This window comes from Neopelma chrysocephalum, unplaced genomic scaffold (genome assembly GCF_003984885.1).
Source record: "Neopelma chrysocephalum unplaced genomic scaffold, ASM398488v2 Primary Assembly neopelma1_103b, whole genome shotgun sequence".
Classification (NCBI taxonomy): Eukaryota; Metazoa; Chordata; class Aves; order Passeriformes; family Pipridae; genus Neopelma; species Neopelma chrysocephalum.
This window is the reverse complement of record NW_020897767.1, coordinates 3,147,002-3,167,652: the sequence shown is the minus strand read 5'-3', so window position 1 is coordinate 3,167,652 and position 20,651 is coordinate 3,147,002. Positions and strand designations below refer to the sequence as shown.

Sequence of the window (20,651 nt, the reverse complement as noted above, 5' to 3'; positions counted from 1 at the left end):
AATATAATGGTTATTTCCCCTCTCTCTGTGACTTAACACAGCTTTGCAGTGGTGAGGGAGCAGGAGATGAGCCTGGAATGAAGGCATAGAGATGCATGCAGTCTGTAATACCTAATACATATTGTATTCTGTGGACATCCTCTTCACAGCAAAAAAATTTACTCATGCATTCACATTTACACACAAGGAACACATTGGCCTTTGCTTCTGCACCTACATTGAGAGCACCCACACTGGTGCTGGCACAGAGCATCCTCATCCTCCTCCTCAGCCCTTGCAGCAAATGTACTCAGCTCTGGTGACTGCTGAAATAAGCTTTTCCCAGTCCTCCTTTTCCATGTGTTACTGGGGTGGAATGAGCTTGTTGAGTTAGGCTTGAGGACTGGGGCTCTGAACTCACTGACAGCTGGGACTTTTCGTCAGGAACTGTAGTGATAGGAAAAGGAGTGTTGGGTTCAAACCCAAAGAGGAGAAATTCGGGTTAGATATATGGAAGGAATTCTTTACTGTGAGGGTGGTGAGGCCCTGGTACAGGTTGTCCAGAGAAGCTGTGGCTGCTCCATCCCTGGAAACGTCCAAGGCCAGGTTGGACAGGACTTGGAGCATCCTGAGATAGTGGAAGGTGTCCCTGCCCATGGCAGGGGGTGGAATGAAATGATCTTTAAGGTCCCTTCCAGCCCAAACCATTCCATGATTCAATAATCTTCCTTAGGAAGCTTTCACAGTGGTTTCTGCTGAGTGTTACATGTGGAATAAGCTGAGTGTGAGAGACTTTTACAATCCAATGACAATCACTCCCGTAACAAAGGATCTTCTATCCAAACCCATTTTTCCTCACCGTTTGTAAATCCAATTTTGTGCAGGTTGGGCAGATTTTGAGGCCACACATGGATATTGTACCCACTGCAGTGTGAGCTGGTGGGAAGGGACAGGAACAGACCACCTGAGTGGCACATGAGCCATAACCCAGCAGATGCTTTTTGGTGGTTTCTGACTTTAAATTGCATATCAGTTCTTTGCATTAGCTCTTTTCTTACAGTGATTATATTTTGAGGGGCTGACATAATTTAAGGAGGGTCAAAACCAGTTACACTTGCCCTGGAAAAGGTGTTGCTGGAGCCTTGCCCTGGTTGATTCTTAATAATACTTTGGGATACATGCCCTTAACTCATGCCCTTATTTTCAAAGAGGAAGACTGAAAATTTAAAAAAAAATAAAGAAAAAAAATTTAGAGAAATACAAGACAGATTTTTCTGTTGTTAAGAGAGAAAAAGAAGTTTAAACACTTTGAATGTTTCATGAGTTGCATTGAGAAAAATATTTAGAATGAAACTTCTAACTAGCATAATTTTAATTCATTTTACAGTGGACCAACCTGGTAATGAAGCAATGAATTAAAACAGGTTGTCTGGGAGGAAAAATGGATGCAGTTTTGGTAAAGAGAGCATTTACAGAAGTGTTAGAAGTCTTGAGCCTTCTCGGGGCTATTACTCTAATATCTGTTGATTTACTGATCTTGAAACAAGCAAACCTCATGGGTTCACGAGCTTAATGTTAAGGCACACTTCATCAGTTGTCCTGAGAAATGCAACAGATTTAAGAGGAAATCAGTTTTAGCCCCCATCCAAAATGTTGACACTGAATCAAACAGAGCATGAACTATATTCACAGTTTTAATTAAAAGAAAAACTGACAAATTACCAGCATTCTAGTGTTCAGAAGATGGTTATCTGTTATAGAAATATGTTTTCTAATGCACATGCTCTCATACATGAAATAGTTTCTAGATTTATTTTATTATAATTGTAAACTATGGCACAAACACTTAATCTTACCTACTTAAATAATGTTTTCCTATTTCTTAGCAACTCTTCCTCCTCCCCCCATTTCTGAGTCACCAAGTGATGCATTGAAAAGGATGAACAAATTTAGTAGACGAGATGACCACTGGAAATATGTGGAAAAACTAACGAATAAAAATAAAAATTAACCAGAAGGAAATTGCTTACTAATTTTTAATCTGAAATGACTACCAGCCTTCCAAAGGTTAACTGTCAAATTAAATAACGTGGACATACAGTGGTCACTGGCTACCTGGGGGAATGAACTGTTAAATTACTTACTTCAATGCACAGAGTTTACAAAGAGATTAGATCCTCTGTCTCTGTGGAAACTTTGAGTATTCCAAGGAAGGTTTTGTTCCCCCCATATACAGGAGGACCCAGCCCCTGGTGGGAGCATCTGGGGTAAATAGTGTACATTTGCAGGGAGGTAAAAGTAAACTCGGGAACAGGGCAAGTTGTTGTACCATAGGGAATAATAAAAATCAGTTTGCTCTAATTTCCTTTGGACCGCTAAAAATTTAGCTAAATATTTGGAGAGCGACTTTTCACATGGGCATGGAGTGATAGGACAAGGGGGAATGGTTTTAAACTGACAGAGGGCAGGGTGAGATTAGATGTTAGGAAGAAGTTATTGACTGTGAGGGTGGGGAGGCCCTGGTACAGGTTGCCCAGAGAAGCTGTGGCTGCCCCTGGATCCCTGGAAGTGTCCAAGGCCAGGTTGGACGGGGCTTGGAGCAACCTGGGATAATGGAAGGTAATCCTCTCCACATCAAGGGGACTGGATTAGATCTCTAAGATCCCTTCCAACCCCAACCATTCTAGGACTCTATGAACTGGTAAACCCCCTCCCTCTGCCTGTCGTGTCTCCAAGGGGCAGAGCAGAAGTGCTGAGATCCCTGTGCCAGGCAGGATTCTGCAGTGTTGGGCTCTGCTCTCTGCAGAGGCAGGAGAGCTCCGGTGCACCCAGGACTGAAGGATGTCACTAATTTTAACGAAGCCAAAGGGACTCCAGTACAATGCTGGATGTGTTATTGTGGACTGTTCTGTTCCCTTTATTCTCTGTTCCATTGTTCTAAGCTGGCAGGACTTGGCAGCCTGGGAGGAGATGTCACTGCACAACTTGCTGTCCTCGAGAGCCACTCCAGGGGACAGCTGAGGTCCATGGAGGGGCTGCGGTGGCCCCAGACAGCCTGATGATGTCTGGCCCTAAAATCAGGCAGGGAATTCTCTGAGGAAGGCAGGCTGATTCCGATAGTGAGAACAAGGGGCTGCTGCCAGTTGGCTCGTGGATGCTCCAAGTGTGCCGGTGGTGGGAGAGGAGCGATGTCTGACAGCAGAAACATCCTCCCAGTGCTGCTCTCGCCAGACTGCAGAGCTGCATCTTCCATTGGTGCCCCAGCAACAGTCTTGGACTCCAGTGCTACCACCCCGGTTCCTGCAGGGCCAGAGTTGGTCCCAAGGGTCATTCCTGGCTTTTTCCATTGGTGAGTTGTGTGTGCAGTCCATGTGAGCACCAGGGGAGGCTGGAGGCTGTTCCTGCTTGACCGTGCAGTGCATTCCTCAGGCCATTCTAAAAGATTTTTTTGCTACCTATCAGGCCACTGGAGTGGCAGAAATTATTTCTCCCCTCCCTTTAAGAGCTATGTTTTTCTGCTGTTAATCCACACCATAAAAACCCCCTAAATATATACTGTGAAAAATGTTATGCCTACTTAAGCAAGATAGTTGCCTGTAATAGTGTGCCATAAAGCAATCTGAAATGTTTATTGTCTGTTCCCCAACTGCAGTTTTATTTCTTTTCAGCAGTTTTTGTGTCTACAGGATTTTCTTCACTATGAAAGATTCAAAAGAAGTTTTTCCCTTTCCCTGCAAACACAGTGATTATTTGTCCAGTAGATCCTCCTGCCAGTGAAGATATGTACAAGAATTTTTTACAAAACTTCCAGCTTCCTAAACTTTTTCCAGGAAAAAAAACATTGTTTAAATCAATAGCAAGCCCTGATATGATAGGCTTTAAAGGGCAGACTGACTTCCAAAGGAGCAGATAATGTTAAACAAGATGTCTTTTGTAAAGGCTGAAATAGGAAATCAGGAAAAGCAAAGGGGAAAAAAAAAAAAGAAAATGAAAAAAAAAGCCAAGGTTAGGGGGTGGTAAAGATGTTGCTGCTGGATCTAACTCCTGAGACACAATGTGTATTTCATTGCCACGAATAAACTGTATCCAGGGAACGAGCAAATGAAAAAGTGAGGACAGGAGATATCTTATTTTTGTTGTTTGTTTCCAAAGAGTCCACCCCCACATAGGTCACTTGGAATTCATTTGTCTACATCCTGGACTGCACGTAGGGGAAAAAAAAAATGCCTGGGATCTGAGAAAGAGGAATGCGATAGGGCATGGGAATCACAGCGTCACGGTGGTCACCAGAGCATAGTTTGGCTCGTCTTAAAACAAGCAAGCACCGTTGGACCTCTGTAATACCAGCAAATCGGCCGTGCTATCGGGCTACCTATCAGAGCCTGAATGCCTGAGAAAAAGTGTGTGGGATTGCAGCCGGAGCCTGGGGCGTTGGAGGGCTCTCGGAGCTGCTGCTTTCCTCTTGACATCCAGTACTACTCGGTGACCTCGGCAACAATCCAGTGTACTGTTACAGTTCATTTCAATAATTAAACAGTTCAGGGATGGCAGAGCTTTCTTGTTGTCAATAGAAAATCAGGGCTGCAGTTTGCTTGCCTTTTTTTCTTTTTTTTTCCCCCTCCTCTCTCCCTTCCCCTTTCCCTCCGCTGAAATCCGAAGTGTTTGTTTTTAATTATATTAGCTAGAGACAATTAATTTCACAATCCGAACGAAAAAAATAAAAGAGGTTTTGAGAGGAGGACTGGCAACTGGTAAATGCAATTATTATTGTAGCACATTTTCAAAGGGAGAGATCCCAGCTCCAACAAAGTCAGATGTATAAAATTTCAGTCATAGAATATAGTCTCGAACAGCAGATTTACTCTGCAAAAGATGGGAACTGCTCTCCCATCTGGAGCTCTGTTCTGTTCGTGCCATGTGGACCCGTTTGATACCCACTCTGAAAAACCACCAGCCAGCCAAATAGACCCCTGCCCACGAGCTGCTCCAAGGAACTGGTTGATGTGCCCCTTTAAACTTGCCTGACGTAGAGATGATTAATACCAGCCCCTTTTTAAGTGCAGCCTCTCAAAAACAACTTTAAAAACCCCTCTCTGTGCAAACGGCAGCATTTACATTTCTGCTGTCGGAGCAAAAATGAAAATAATTCAACTTTATGCCTTGCAAAATTTCCTACAATTAAAAAACTATTTTTTTTTCTTTTGAGGAGCTGGCTGTGCCCCTTTCATTGCCCATCTGGCTGCCTCCCAGCTGCTCCCTGGCTGACTCTGTGCTCGGCTCCCAGCGTGGCGGGAGCTGCCGCTCGCCGCTATCGCCGTCCCTTTTTCTCAGCGTTGGTCTGCAGGATGGCGAGGCCACAGTCTGGCCTCACTTACCCTGATTTACTTTTATGGGATTCAGTCAAAATGCTACGGATTTATGCCGCTGAGGCAAACAGTGAAGTTTAACTCTTCGTGTTGGGAGTGCTGGAAGAGCTTCGGGTCCATAGGGAATGTTTTCTGCCAGCCCCGGTGACAGCAGTGCCAGCCCCTCAGCTGATATGCAGCCAGTTCCCACTGTCACACTCCTATTGCCTTGTCCATGCTTATTTTACACGCCTCACAGAGTTCTTACCTTTTCCCATTTCCTACCAGTGTCATTGACATAAGAATATTAAACCAAAATATACTGAGGCGTCGCTTCTTTGGGACCGGTATCTGACATCCTTATTCCCAGCGAACAGTGCTTCATTTCCCAAATAGCTTAATCCTTTCAGTGGGGCGGCTGCAGAGGGAAGACTGGATCCACAAAAGGGCTCTGACATAGCTACGCTTAAATTGTAGGCCTGGTAGATTACTGGAGCTTGAAATAGGAGTTAGGGAGTCTTTGCAGGTTGTACGGAGAAAGTTGGACGTTGCGGATGGGGGAAGCACAGCTTCAGGAATTTAACTAGGAAAACACTTCTATTCAACAGCTGAAGCATCCCGATGGAGGAGACATCCACTCCTTGGCACCGCAGTGGGTATCCCTTTCCTGGTGCTCATCCCCAGGCAGGATGCTAAGGAGCCGCCCTGCTTCCGTGCAGCACCTTCGCTGTGTAAGTACCATCCCAACACATGGGAAACCCAGCTCCAGTGTCATGATTTTCCTCAGGGGACCCAGCCCTACAGAGCCCTTGTTTTAAACCTGCGAAAGGGAAATGTTCACTTCATGTGGTTGTAATGGGGTCCTTGTTTAAGCAGCCCCAGGCACAGAACAAAAGCAGAAATGCAGTTTCACAGAATCACAGGATGGTTTGGGTTGGAAGGGACCTTAAAGCTCATCTTGTACCAACCCTCTGCCATGAGCAGGCACACCTTCCACTAGAACAGGCTGCTCCAAGCCCCGTCCAACCTGACCTTGATTTACCAAGGTATTGGCAGACAGTGGCTCTGATGGCATGTGGGTGGTGGTAACTTCTATTGCCACTCCTTTTCGAGGCTGTTAAAACATTTTACATTAAAATGCTTAACACAAAGTGATCTATGGACTCCAAGCACCGAGCAACAGCTGTATGAGGGTTATTTTCTGTATTAATGGTCTAAAGCAGGCATTAAATACAGATCTGGTTTTAAGGCACGAGGCTGCAGGTGAGGTTATGAGCTTGGCCTTTGCGGTTCACACCTCCAAGCGTGACAAGCCTCTCACCTCTTAGTGGTTGGACTTGATGATCTTAGAGTCTTTTCCAACCTTAATTAGATTCTATGATTCTAGGACCTGCTGAACCAGCCTTAGGTGGAAGAACAGGCAAAAATATCCCCTGTGCACCCAAATTTGCGGAGAGTGGAGAATTAGCTGGTAAAGATGCAGCCACTTGTGGTGGAGCTGCTCTTGCTTTCCAGGAGGGCTCCCCAGAATCTTGTTGAGCTGTGTTGATCCCATACCAAGATCAGAGAGACCAGCCTTGCCCTTTGCCTGTGTTTCTGGTTCCTTTGCTTGCTCTTTTTTTGGCGGGAGGTGGGGAGGAGAAAACCTTGCAAAGCTGAAATGAAATATTAAGCCTCATTCTTTCCAGGTAAACACATGCCAAATCTCGCAACGATGTTGGCAGGCTCCCAAAGTTGCAAAATAATGAAGAAAACATTGAGTTTAGGATGTTGTGCCCATTTTAGCAACATTCCTTGTAAGTGCAATTAAAGCTGCCACCGATTTGACCTCATGAAACACTGCAAATATAGAGGTACAGTGGAAAGCTAAAAAATAACCTGGAAAGGGGTTTGAAGCATCATCTTGTATATGAAATCTTGTTCTTAAAGGGAGAATAAATAAATTAATTATTATTTAAGGGCCATTGGAGTCCTGGTCTGCACGTCCATGGTAGGTCAGGTCTGTCAAGTGCAGCATGAGCTGCGGTGCCCATGATTACAGTAGCTTTGAGCATCTCTTGGGGATATGCTGCACTGATTTACTCTATGGACATGTTGCTTAACACTTGTTGATGTAGCTTTTGCACACATCTGGACCACCTGGGAGGGTACCTTTCACATAGTTGGCCCAGAGGTGCCTTCCCACAAGAGAGATCCAAACCTTGTCTGCAGGATGGGGCAGTAAAAGAGTGCAGAGACGTATAAAGGTGGTTTAAGGACATTTATGTCTTGCTGCCTCTTGCTATTACCATTATTGATGAATGTTGTTAATAGGGAGAGGTCTCTCAGTGTGAAATAACTTTTGTTATTCTTTGGTCTCCACTGTCCCATTTTTTTTTCAGGAGTAACTCATGACAGATGAAACTCTCCTGGCTCCAGAGGTAGTCAAAATAAAACATAATATATTACAACATGTTATGCAATATGGAATTCCCAAACCCTAGCCCTGTTCTAGCTATAATATATTGAAAACAGAGGTCTTGAGTTCTAATCCTCAAAGATATTGCACAGTAAGGTACAAAATCTCAGAGTAAAAGCTAATAAGCAATAAGATCCTTGTAGTCACTGTGGTGGCTTCACGAAGACCTGTAGAAGACTGATCTCAGTGATTTATTATTCAAATTCCTTTCCAAAGGAAAGGAAAGGAAATAAGCCAAAGGAAGAAACTTCCCTTGTTCCCACCCCCATTTTTTATATTTTTTTTTTAGACTTCAAAATTAAACACCAGAAACACAGAAGGTGGTACCAGCTGAAATGTTGCTGGTACATCCATGTGTGACACAGACTGTCCTCACTTTTTTCCTGATACAGCTCCCTAATTCAGTTCATAAGAAAGACCTGAGCTGCCTGAACATCTGTTAGAAACTGCATCTGAGGGAAAAAAAATCTTCTCTCTATGGACTGGAGACTTGAACCCACTGCCATCGGTTTCAGTGGCGGGGGCTCAGACCCACTGAACTCTGGTTGTCCCCTCAAAATAGGCTGGGAAACCAGAATTTTATAGCTAGGTGGTTGTTTCTTTTGGAGCCAGGAATTGCAATCCTAATGACATGATTGCAGCACAGAAAAGCGATCTGAAGTAATAAAACAGAGGATATTTACCTTGAGGACAGTCGTGTTTTGTTGTATATTTAAGAGAAATAACATGCTTGGCTAAGATACTTTTAACACATGGGGGTTTTTTTGATTGGGGTTTTTATTTCTTTTAAATATATAAAGGTTTCCAAGCAGAGTGACTCATAAGAGCAAGGCTCCAATTCCTGTTTCATTAGCTGACTCTGTAGATGTGAACTGAGCTGCTGGGAGACAGGAGCTGCTGCAAACACATTGCTACTCATTAACCAGCAACTTTAACTTTGTGGTGCTTCCTATTTATTAATATTTTCTTTTTTTTTCTTTTTTCTATGCCTCTGCTTGTGATACATTTTGTGACAGTGAGCAGGAGTTTGTTATTGTTTGATTGCTGATGGCTGAGAAAAGTTTTTAGTAGGGGTAAGGGAAACTGGCTGGGTAGAGGCATGGACATAAGGTTGGAGCAGAACTTCTGATCTACAGGTGCCTCTACCTGCTGCTGCACTCCCCTTCATCCCTTTTGAAAACTTGGGGAGTTATATCTTGAAATAAGTTAGGTTTCCTGACTCCACTCCTGTAGTGAGGAGGCAGCACAGCCTCAGTTCTCTGTTGCTGCAAGACCTTCTCCTACTTTGCATTGCAAACATATGTATGACTAATTTAAACACACTTACTCTTTCTTTTTCCTACTATTCTCTCTTCAGTTTTCTTTGTAGCTGGAATAATGTTTTCTCCTCCCTGCCCTTTGCAGAGTGATAGTTTCCCTAACACTGAACCCATTTTCTTGGAGCTTCAGCTAAACTGAAACTTTATTTCAGTTGAGCTTCACCATACACTAGATTTCAGAGCAAGCTTTACCAGCCCTCCCTACCAGGATATTTCCACTTCTGGAAATAATTCACCTGATGCACCCTGAGACCATGCTGTCTCTTTGACTGGGTTACATTAACGACTAAAAAGTATCAGCTAAGAAACTCAGATATATGTTCTCCTCGTTGTGTCGGGTAGAATGAAATTTAGAAAGTTTATGATAAATGACAATTCATAAAGTTTTTCCTAATTTTTCATGCTTTTCTACTTCTGTCTGGAATGAGGGGCAAAAAATCTTTCCTCTCAGTCTAATCTTAGAGTCTCTCGTTCAAATGAAATGTTCACTCGGAATAAAGGGACTCAAGTCTGAAATGGAAACTGCAGAGATCTCTGCTGGCCTTTCTTTCAAGGCATTGTCTGGAACCTGTGTCCATGTGACACTGGTAGCAGCTTTCACCCACTTCATGTCAAAAAGCAGTCCAAAACAGTAGTTTCAACATTTTTGATTTATGTTTGTATACGTTATAATGGTGAAAATCCGACAGTCATGAGCTCGTCTCTAAAATGGAGAATTGCTTTCTTGTCATCCAACAGGAGCTGGGAAATACATAAAGCCCTTTCTCATAGAAGGGAGCAATTCTGCTGCCTCTGGGGTGTGGCACTTCTCTACTCCCTTCACTGAGCTGAGTTTAATGCAGTTGCTCTTTCTTGGTGCAGTGGTATCTCCCAAGTGTATGTATAGAAACAGGGATAAAGCAAAATGTCACAGGCAAGAGCAAAGTTGAGACTTGGATTTCTCTGTTTTAGATGCCAAACCCTCTGTCAGCTCTAGATGGACAGCAAATTCACATTTCATCCCCCACCAGTGAAAATAGAAGAGAGAACTTATGCATTTTTTTTTGTTCTTTAGGTGGAAGAGGTCATGGAAGAAGATATTCAGGCCTGGAGGACAGAATGCAGAATTTGGTTTAGGATAAATCCAGTAAACCCCAAACAGGAAATGGAATTTAATGAGGTACTTTTATCTTTTTATTATGTTTTTCAGATTCCATAGCTTCAGATAAGAGTGTGTTTTGATATTTGCTTTGGCCGAAAATCAGAAAATGTCTTCTAAACCATACTCACATTGGCAGAGTCCTGCCTGAATTCCTCCTGTGCTCAATTCAACCTGTGTTAACACGTGTGCTGCATAAATATCCCTCACTCAACAGCAGGGTTTGGTATATTTGATCTTTGTCTTCACAAGAGTTAGAACTATTAACTCTGGAAAAAAATTAGTGAGAATAAATACACATCTTTAAGAGAAAGAAAATCAGCAGTAAAAGAAAATAAATTGAAATCATAGTGGAAAAAAAAGACATCAAAGTTGCAGTAGATCAAAATATTAGTTGATTTAAATCAGTTAAGAATGCCAGAATATCACCTGGATAGGCTTTTTGTAGCTGTAGTGAAGTCTTTCCAAGTGAGCCATGTCTCTGGTGCTATCCTGGTAACTATTTCCTGGCACAGTGGGTTTTCCAGATCTGTGGTACAAAAATACTGGCTAAGGATGTCCTAGGGGCACTCTGTCACTGATCACTATGAGTCTGAACTCTGTTTGTCCTATGTAGAGGTAAAAAAAAAGCTCAATTTTGTCCCAAAAATGAATGAAAAAGCCTCTGTAGGCTATACCTTGAGATCAGGTGAGCTGGAGAGGGCTTGGCTGCTCATCAGTTGTGTGTGAGGAGCCTACAAGAAAGATGAAGAGGGACATTTTACACTGGCAGGTAGTGAAAGGACAAGGGGGAATGTGAGGGTGGTGAGGCACTGGAATAGGTCATCCAGAGAAGTTATGGATTCCCCATCCCTGGAAGTGTTCAGGGCCAGATGGGATGAAGCTCTGAGCAACCTGGTCTAGTGAAAGCTGTCCGTGGCAGGGGAGGTAGAAGTAGGAGATCTTTAAGGTCCCTTCCAACCAAGGCCATTCTATGATTTTATAATCATCTTTTCAAGTATTTCACTTTGCAGAGTGAACATGATTATGTGAGAAGAAAAAGCGGGAAGATTTATGCCCAAAGACCTCCATTGTTACCTCGTACTAGTTTTATTTTGTGTTACTTTCTTGAGCATGCTGGTTGTAGGGTGAGATGGGTGTCCCTTCCCTGCTATTTAGCACACTCAAAAGAAACAGTGATAGGATCAGCATTTGCAATGCTGACCAAAAAAATTAATGATGCAGGGCCAGTATTCCTTTGCTATCACTTAGGTCCTTTTTAATTGATATTTGAGCAGAACAATGTTATTCAGTGCTGAACAAATGGACTCACGTATTACCACTGTCAGATATTTACTCTTGGCTCACCTTCAATCTGTTACTGATTAATGGAAACACAAAATATCCCCTCGCTGTGCTCTTGTTTTACCATGTTAGTTAACAGTTGCTGCATGGAAAAGGGTTCGTGGTAAAGAGTTTTAATGCCTTTGGTTGTCAGTGTGGTTTTCTGGCAGGACATACTGTTGATTTTCCTGGTGGATGTTGTGGCAGTCAGGATATTACAGAGTGGGATGTGACCTGGAGCTGCCCTGGTAAGTCACTTTTAGCACACTCAGATGTCAGCAGTTTAATACAGAGTGGGTTAAATCTGACTTTCAGGCCTTGTAATTTGTTATTTACTGTTTTGCCTTTCATTTCTCATTACCTTCTAAAAAGATCTACAGGAAACTAGTCCATGCCTTTGGAGTTACTTTAACTACCCTTGGAAAAGTTGGCTGCTCACCACTGGCCTAATAAATAATTCCAGGAGAAGGGCAGAGCTCCTTCTGCCACATGGAGTCCCACCTTCTATGGCAATGGACATTCCCCATACAGAGGCAGGATTCAGGTCCATGCTCTGGAAATAAGACACAGTTATTAAAGAAGCATTATTTATTATTATGTTAATCATATAATCATTTCCTTCCCAAAAGAGGATCCAGCTCTGGATTTCAAACTACAGACTTAATAGATGTATTTGAATTCTAGCACCTGGCTAACCTTCAGAAAGTTTTGTCCCAATTTATTCAACAAAAAAAAAACCAACCCCCAAAACACAACTGGAAACCACTAGAAAAACATAAAAATGTTTGATTTATGCTGGATATCAGAGAAAATCATCTTATCCCCTCTGATATGTAATCTTATGGATCTAGAAAATTTTGGCTGACTCATGAGAGTCCCCGAATGACAGTAGATGTTGGCAGATATGTTAAGAAGAGCTCAGTAATTTTTCATATCGACACAGAGGCAGGGGAGATGTGTGCATTAGCTGTTGGTAAAATTGCTGAGGGCTCTGCAATAAAGTTTAGTAAACTTTTTACCTTCCATAACCACGGGCTTACCTGGGTCAAAAGCATTAGTCATGGGTATTCATTGCAAACTGCAAGCTCATAAAGGACGGCATATGGCAGCCCCGAATTTTTTGCTGTATAAACTTAAATTCATAGTAATAACATCTGTGCAGAATTTAGTGCCCCACCAATTAAAGTGAGGTCAATGTACTGAGGCAAAGATTGATGGCATTCTGCAAATCTTAAACGACAAGTTAAATAGGTATAAAATAAACAAACAACTTTATTCCTTATTAAAGACCGGACAAGCGGGGTGAGAATGCTGAGTGCTCAGTAATGAGGGCCAAGAGGGACAGTGTAAAGCTGGGGGTTGTGTTACTGGGTTATAATTCAGCAAGGGGTGCTACATGGAGCAGGCTCTTGCCTGCCTTTTCTTGCTAATATAATGCAAGTAACGAGTAAAATCTCCTGGGCAGGACCCTGAAATCCCAACTAGTGAAACGGGGGCTATGAAGATGGTGGTAGTTTTAAACATACAACACAACTTTTCTAAAGTGATCATTGTCTTCCAAGTTTTCAGTGTGTTCTGTAGCATTTGCAGGGAGAGAGAGGGTGAAATTGCAAGTGGTGAGTAAAACCAACATAATTGGGGTAACCCCACCATGCAACTCTTCTTTTGAGTCACTTTGTCATGTCTGTACTTGAGATTTAAGTTCTTCTCAGTGAAAGCGAAAGTACTGGTGAATACTATCCATTTAAAAAGGTGGAGTTTAGCAGGTACTTACCCAAATCTACAAGTAAAACTTAAAGATTTTAAACCAACATGAGTTGAAAAAGATGAAATTATGCCTTACCTGAAGCCTGTGTAGCTTCTGTCCTTGCGGTATGTGACCTAACGGGATTCAACTGCTCTGTCTTTTCCTACTTCTGTTATTCCAATAGAAGGAAAAAGGACCAATATCTCTCCCAGAGCAGAGATCACACAATCCCAGGATGGTTTGGGTTGGAAGGGACCTTAGAGATCATCTCATTCTACCCCTCTGCTGCAGGCAGGGGCATCTTCCACAAGACCAGGTTGCTCCAAGCCCTGTCCAAGGTGTCCTGGAACACTTCCAGGGATGCGGCAGCCACAGCTATGAGTATCACAGAGTTATTACCTGTTGCTCTTTTACCTGCTCACACTTTCCCAAATTCACAGCTGGAGTTTCTCCTCCTGGTTTTCCACACTGCTGCACACGGATGTCTGAGGCAACATTTCCAGCTCTGCAACAGGGTAGAGGGAATAAGAATAAATGGGAAAATGGTTTTTGCTCTGTTGTGAAGCTGGAGACAAGGAAAGTTGTGCTTGCTTTTTCCCCATGCAGTGAGGAAAACATGCAAATGAAGTGTGAAACAGAAATTCTTCTCAAAACAGTCAGGAACAGCATCACTAAAAGAACAGAACCATCAAGGGAAACCCAAATCCAGGGCACAGCTGAGACAAATCACAGAAAAGTGGGACTAACACCACCACACTGATGGGGAAAGGTGATATTTCAAAGGGAATAATCAATTGGAAGTAGACCTACTTTTTTTTTTTTTAAATTTATTGAATTAGTATGGAATAGGATGGATGAAGAAAATTATTATATAATTTCCAAAACCTGCTATATCACCATTTCTCAACAAATCCTGCTCTTGTGTGTGTCCAGTGCACCAAGCTGACCAACCACATTGCATTTGTACTCATGACTTAGTCATAGAATTATAGAATTTTCTGTTTCCAAAGCAGGAAAAAGACTGGAATACCTTGTTGGAAGGACAAGTTGGACAAGAAAAAATATATTCTGCTGACCAGAAAATGAAACCATGTGTGAACAATGGAAGTGCTGTACTGGTTATCTTTAAATCGGTGTATTTACCAGCGTCATTTTTTACTGAGGGTTATCCTGGCAAGCTCTTTGTTATCATAAAGGAAACTCATGGTTGGCAGCTCAGTGCAGTGGTCATTCACTAAAAATGAGAATTTAGTATCTTCTGGCATTGTATCAATCGCCAGTAAAACTCGAGCAGAACCTTATATATAAACTAACTCTGAATATTGACTCAAAATTTGGAACAGTAAGTACATTTCTTAATTTCAGAGATGAGCCTGACATTTTTTTTTCCCTTCTGTAAAGAATAATAATGTCTTATTTTAAAAAGAACCTGTAATGTTTCTGGCCTGCACTCAGTATCTTGTACAGCTTAAACACTGGATTTTGTTAAGCATGGAGAGAGACTTTTCTTAGCTTGGGATTCATCCAGGGAAAAATAGGTATGCCATGGAAGTATGCAGGAAAGGCAATAGGTGATGATGTTCTTTTGACTGCACTTCCCAGCCAAGGTTGTATCATGTTTCTTGGATACCAAGGAACTTGGAACTGAGGAATTATCTGATGGATTTACAATTTGGAAATGTTTTACCTCAAAAAGTCCCGGTGTGCCAAAAGCAAGTAGTTAAAAGGAAATGTCTTTGTTTTTAGAAAGGTTCTGCTGGAAGTGGGTAGGCTCAGTTTCTGGAGAGCTCAGCCACTCGTGCTGGTTGTGAATGGGGACTTCCCTGGGGCATGGCCCCAAATCCTGCCAGCTTTTGGGTTCACCTCCTCCAAGAAGGACCTCCCTCCTGCAGAGCTCCAATATTACTAAGCCCTACAGCAATTTTGGTGGGAAAATTTTCCCCAGATCCAGGAAAAAAGGGTAGACCTGGAAGCTGTTGAGTAAACTGGGACCACATCTGGTGCCACTTGTGTCATCCCCATTGCTCTTGTTAGTCATGGCTTTTAGATGGGGTTTGGTGAGCTTATGGGCAGCTGCTGTCAGGCCACAGAGAGTGGCTTGCAGTGCACAGCTCTTAGTCTGTTTTGTTTCTAAATAAAGATTTTCAGCCTTTGATATTTTAAGAGAAATTTTGAAAAATAATCAATTCCGATTTGCAATAAAAAGAAACCCCAACCAACCAACCAAAAAAAAAAAACCCAAAACATCCCAGCAGCTTTTTAAATGACAAACAAAACAAAAACAAAAACAACCAAACAAAAAAAATAGAAATAAACAAAAAAAGGAATTTCAACCAGCTACAGTTGTAATTCCCAGGACTTTGTATATTTACGTTCAGTAAAGAGACAAAAACCTTTGGAAAAGTAGAGGTGTTGCCTGTTTGCGTGCAGAAAACAGCAGTTTCCTCGATTTTTTTCTAGTGTCATGCAGTTTCCACGTGAGTTATTAGTTGCACCTTGTTTCCATCCTAAAGAGAAAGATTTTTTCAGTGGATGGTAAAGCTTGTGCTGTTTGTATGCTGAGTATTAATTAGTTATTACTCATAAGGGTGTTGTTCTAGAGGAGACAAAGTTTGGCTATAGCCTGCAGAAATGTACTGAAGTTGCTGTTGAAGCAGCAAATTCTAATGCTAAAATTCAAATTCTAAAAATGTCATATGAAGACACGAACTAGGACTCAGTTTTGTCTCTTCTCAAAGGTGTCTGTGCTCCAGCAGCCACATGAGCTGAGAGGAGTCTGGCCAGCACCACACATGATCAGAAATAGAAATCCTGGCTTCAGCCAGAAGTGACTGGAAGAGTTTTGGCTGGATGTTGCACAAAAGGGTTTGTGTACTCACAGGTTCCTGGGAGAAAAGTTTGTCAAGGCAAAAAATAACCCACCTCAAAAATGGTCTCATGATTATGCTGAAGGTTTTGTGTTTGGTTGATTGTTGGTTTTGTTTCCTTGTTATTTCTGAAAAAAAAAAAAGGAATTAAGAAATTTCAGATTATTATTAATAACAACTATAATGCAATAATCTTGTATATAATTTTATGCACAATTTAATGTGCAGTATAATTTTATACGCACACAATATTGCTTCATACATACATAATATTGTTTTATACACACATAATAATATTTTATACACACATAATATTATTTTATACCTACAAAGATGTAATCATGTTGCAATGCCCTGTTCAGGAGATACGTTCCTGGCTTCCACACTGCTCAAAATGAGTTCAACCTGTGTGGCCCTGAGCAGAATGGCAGACAGGCATATTTTTTATTGCTGATTCCAACTCTCATAAATTCTTAACTTGCTTAGAATTCGCCAGATTAAATGAAAAGTTACTGTAATTAAGGATTTATTAAAACATGAATCCTTGACCCAATAGAATATAATAACTCATTTGTTTCAAATAAGACCTATTTAATTGTTCCATCATTGGCCTAAGCAGCCCTTGCAGTGCAGAGTCACGTGCCTTCTCCAAATCCACTTGCAAAAGGCTCTGTGAAATTTTTGATCCCCAAACCACTCTATGGGCAGAAGCCCCTAAAATAAAAAATGTGTAATTTTAATTAAAAATTCAAGTGCTGCAAGTCCTTGTAATTCTGCACTGCAAAGCAAAGACTACGAAAATACAATTTTTATACATAAGGTTCTATTTTAACTTTTTGTGAACGATCTTCCTGCTCCGAATCTTCAAAAACAATAGTTGTTGATTTACAATCTTATAAAATAAGACTGTAAAATCTCGTACCATGGAACTATAAATAGATATTTTCAAAAGATATGAAAATTGCTCCCAAATCGAGTCTATATAAGGCTGTAGTCAGCAGAGAGCCATTTTGCAGGGCCATATAAACTGCAGAAAATAATTTCTATTGAAAATGCAAAGAAATCTGAAACTATGCACTGCCACAGACAATGCAGCCATAATTAAGGAATTACCCATTCCTCCTCCCCATCTTTGAAATAAGCCTCCTCTTTTTTTTTTTTTTAATTGGTTGGATATAGAAAGCATATTACTATATTTGGGTCCTGTTTCCCTGCTATAAGAACAGTCCTACCAGGAATTCCCAGTAAAACAGTGTTGCAGTTCTACAGTATATTAAAAAAAAATACCATAGGAAAGTGTTATCCAATGGGCAGATGTTAACTTAAAGTGCACATTGTTTGGAAAAGGAGTTAATTAACAACTTATTAATTGGATAGAAAGTCTGAAACTGTTGTACTTCTAGCAAATACATAATTTTCTTCAAGTATTATTAAAGCGTTTTTGTTGTACCTATTAAAGATTCTTGTCTCTAAGTTAATTTCATTATGCTAATAAGCTATCATCGTTACAGAACCTAAGCTTTGATCCATGTTAATTGTCGTGATCTTCAAAGACAAAGTCACCACTTACTTTAAATGAATTTTACATCTTTTTAAAGAATCACACGGAAATTAGGGGAAGTAATTAATTTTTTATTATGTGTCTCAATATTTTTAAGGGAGGAAGTCAATGGTATTGGCTAGAATTCATTTTAACATTTAACTAGGGAAAACAGCATGAGGCAAAAAAACGTTCAGATGCAAAAGATTAAAGAAAATTTGAAACTGGGACCTAATTTGTCTTGATAAACTTTGGTGTTTAATATGCTTCTTTTGTTCTCAGTGTGAAACTGCAGGGTTTTGATTTGTAAAAACTTTTTGAAGAATTAATTCTTTCTAATTTTTATTCCTTTCTTTGCTTTCCTTGTACTCGAAGACAGTGGAGTTGACCTTCAAACCATAACACTTTTAAATATCTCTGAACATACAAGGTTAAATCTATTAGTGGTCTGAGATTAGCTGTTCTACACTTGCAAAGTGTGTACCTTCTGCAGCAAATTTTATCTTTTACTGAATGATAACGAGCTTACATCCACCCTACGAGTCCTCAGCAAATAATAGAATATGTGTTGTAAGTGATCTATTCCTCTTCCCTTTAAGTGTTGGTTATTTTAACCCTTTGATGTTATACAAAGCTCAGTTCTGAATCAATAAGACATTTTTCTATTAGAGATCACGACCTAAATGTGAGCATTGTCACCACTGCTGTGATTGACAACTTGTAGTTCTCCTGTAGCTTTTTCAGACCTCTCTTGTAAATAATGCAAATAAGAATGTAAAAGGAAAACGTATAAGAAAAGAAAAAAAAATATTACAAAAAAGAAGAAGGGTTGTGCTCTGGTTTTCTGACCATTATAAAGCCCTGCTATCCTGGAACTGCTCCCTGTCATATTCCCGAAGTACAAAGCATCCTGTTGCACTTGCAGTGAGAAATGGTGCCTTTTTAAAGGCAACAGACAAAAGTAGTTTAAAGATAGTAACAGTGATTGAAATCAAAAGCCAGATTTACCTACTTCCTCCTCCCTAGTTCTCAGAGTGTAAGTATTTTAAATGCAAGTAAACCCCAAGTTTGAACCGAAGCTCTGCAGTCGGATTTCTGTGGCAGACAGGTGGTGAGCTCATCACCAGGATTTTTCAGCATTAATGCTGTACTCATTTAGACTAACACCAGGCTTGAGTGACCCTCATCTGGATTTAACCTCTGCCCTGTCAATCCACAGACATACTTTCAGATCTCAACATCAGTTTTGCTGGTTTGTGGGGGTTTTTTTTAAGCATAGATGACTTTAATCATTAAGCAGCTTTCATAACTGGAACATATACATGTGCTGCTCAGTGCTCTACAATTTGTAATCTAGGGTCCTGCCCAAATAATCCCCAGAGTCTGAGTGAATTGAGATGAAGCCCAAAATTCTTTGATTGAGGGTGTAGTGATGATTTGGCACAGGATTGCACTGCCTTTCACTTTTTGCAGCAGGATCTTTAGGGTGCTAAACATTCAGTGGGCAAAACAGCATCTGCTGTCCTGTACAGGGCCAGGAGCTGGACTTTGATGGTCCTTGTAGGTCCCTTCCAACTCAGAATATTCTGTGATAAAGGTCTACAGATGTGAGGGTTTATTACTAGCAATATTAGCATTAATATTTTAGAGTAGTAGTATTAAGGTGAGAATTAATGATCTTGGAGGTCTTTTTTAACCTAAATGATCCTGTGATTCTAATATTTGGGCATTCATTTCATAGCCAGCAAGGAATTTTTTTGTGAAACAAGCTTTTGCTTGCTTATGATATTTTTGGGGGGTTTAGATACCAGTTTTGATTAAGCTCAGATATAAAGCATTTGTCCTTCAGTTTTGATGAGCTTTTGAAAAAATCTCAGGCTATAGTGGGTATAGGGCATGGCATGAAGGCATAATCCACCCTGCTGTACAGAGAAGCAAGAGCTTCCTCACCACTTTGGTAAATCCAAGGAATGTAGTGTCTCCCATAGTGCCCTGCCCTTGCCTGAGCAATTGAAAGGCGCAATTCTTCCTATCACATCTTTTCTTGATAATTATTAACACCCCATAAATGTTTATGTAAACATACAATTTAAAAGGACTCATTCCAGCAGCACTGTGCTTGTCAAGTGAGTCATTTTTTCACCTGGCAGGATGATGTTGTAAGGCTCAGTTGTCTTAACTAATCCTGGCTAAAATGCAAGATTCTGTTTTGTAAGAAAATTTCTGGCCAGCTCTAATCTTAACCTCTTGCATGTCTGGAGCTTCTGAATCGATGTCACAGTTGTAATAGCTTTGAAAACCCATATGTTTGTAAACTAAATAAACCTTGATATTCAAAGGAGATGAAGACAAGAATTACATCTCTTGGCAGTGGTGCTCTGAGCTCCGTTTCAGCTCGTGTTGGCTCCTCGTTTTTATGCCCGTGTGCCACGCCAAATCTTCCTTATCTATGCAAACATACTAATGCTGGCTGTTTGCTAAGGCTGTGATGCATCAGGCTCTTATCTCCAGTTCTGACCCCAATGTTACATAACTTCCAAACGGTATTTCTTGATAGTTCACTGGGACCGCCTTCGCCTCCTCTACTCCTTGCTGGGAGTGACTCTCCTACCCACTGACTACATCAGCTCCTGGCTGCTCTCAGCCAGCTAAGGCAGAAAGGCTGCCAAATAAATTCCTGCTCCAAGATCTCTGTATCCTTTCAGTGTCATGGGACATAACCCTGCAGCTCCAGTGTTTGTTTCCCAGGTAATTTCCCCCATTATATTAAACTTACATGGTTTGGTTTTTAGTGATACAACCCCAGATCCTTCCAAAGTTGCCCCAAACCTCTGCTCCTCCTGTTTTCCACACTCTGCCGTTAGACAGGCTTTAATATCTTCTTAAAACAAATGTGCATTGTATTCACATTTGAAAAAATTCTGCACTAAACATA

The 20,651-nt window shown here is 41.1% G+C and overlaps 1 long non-coding RNA gene across 1 annotated transcript; it reads left to right on the top strand.

The window, feature by feature from the left end:
* Window positions 1–5,947: 5,947 nt before the first annotated feature.
* Window positions 5,948–20,345, top strand: LOC113973590. The gene is made up of 3 exons (XR_003536264.1): window positions 5,948–6,055; window positions 10,156–10,260; window positions 20,274–20,345. It is a non-coding gene; the product is annotated as an uncharacterized LOC113973590 (long non-coding RNA).
* Window positions 20,346–20,651: the final 306 nt, after the last annotated feature.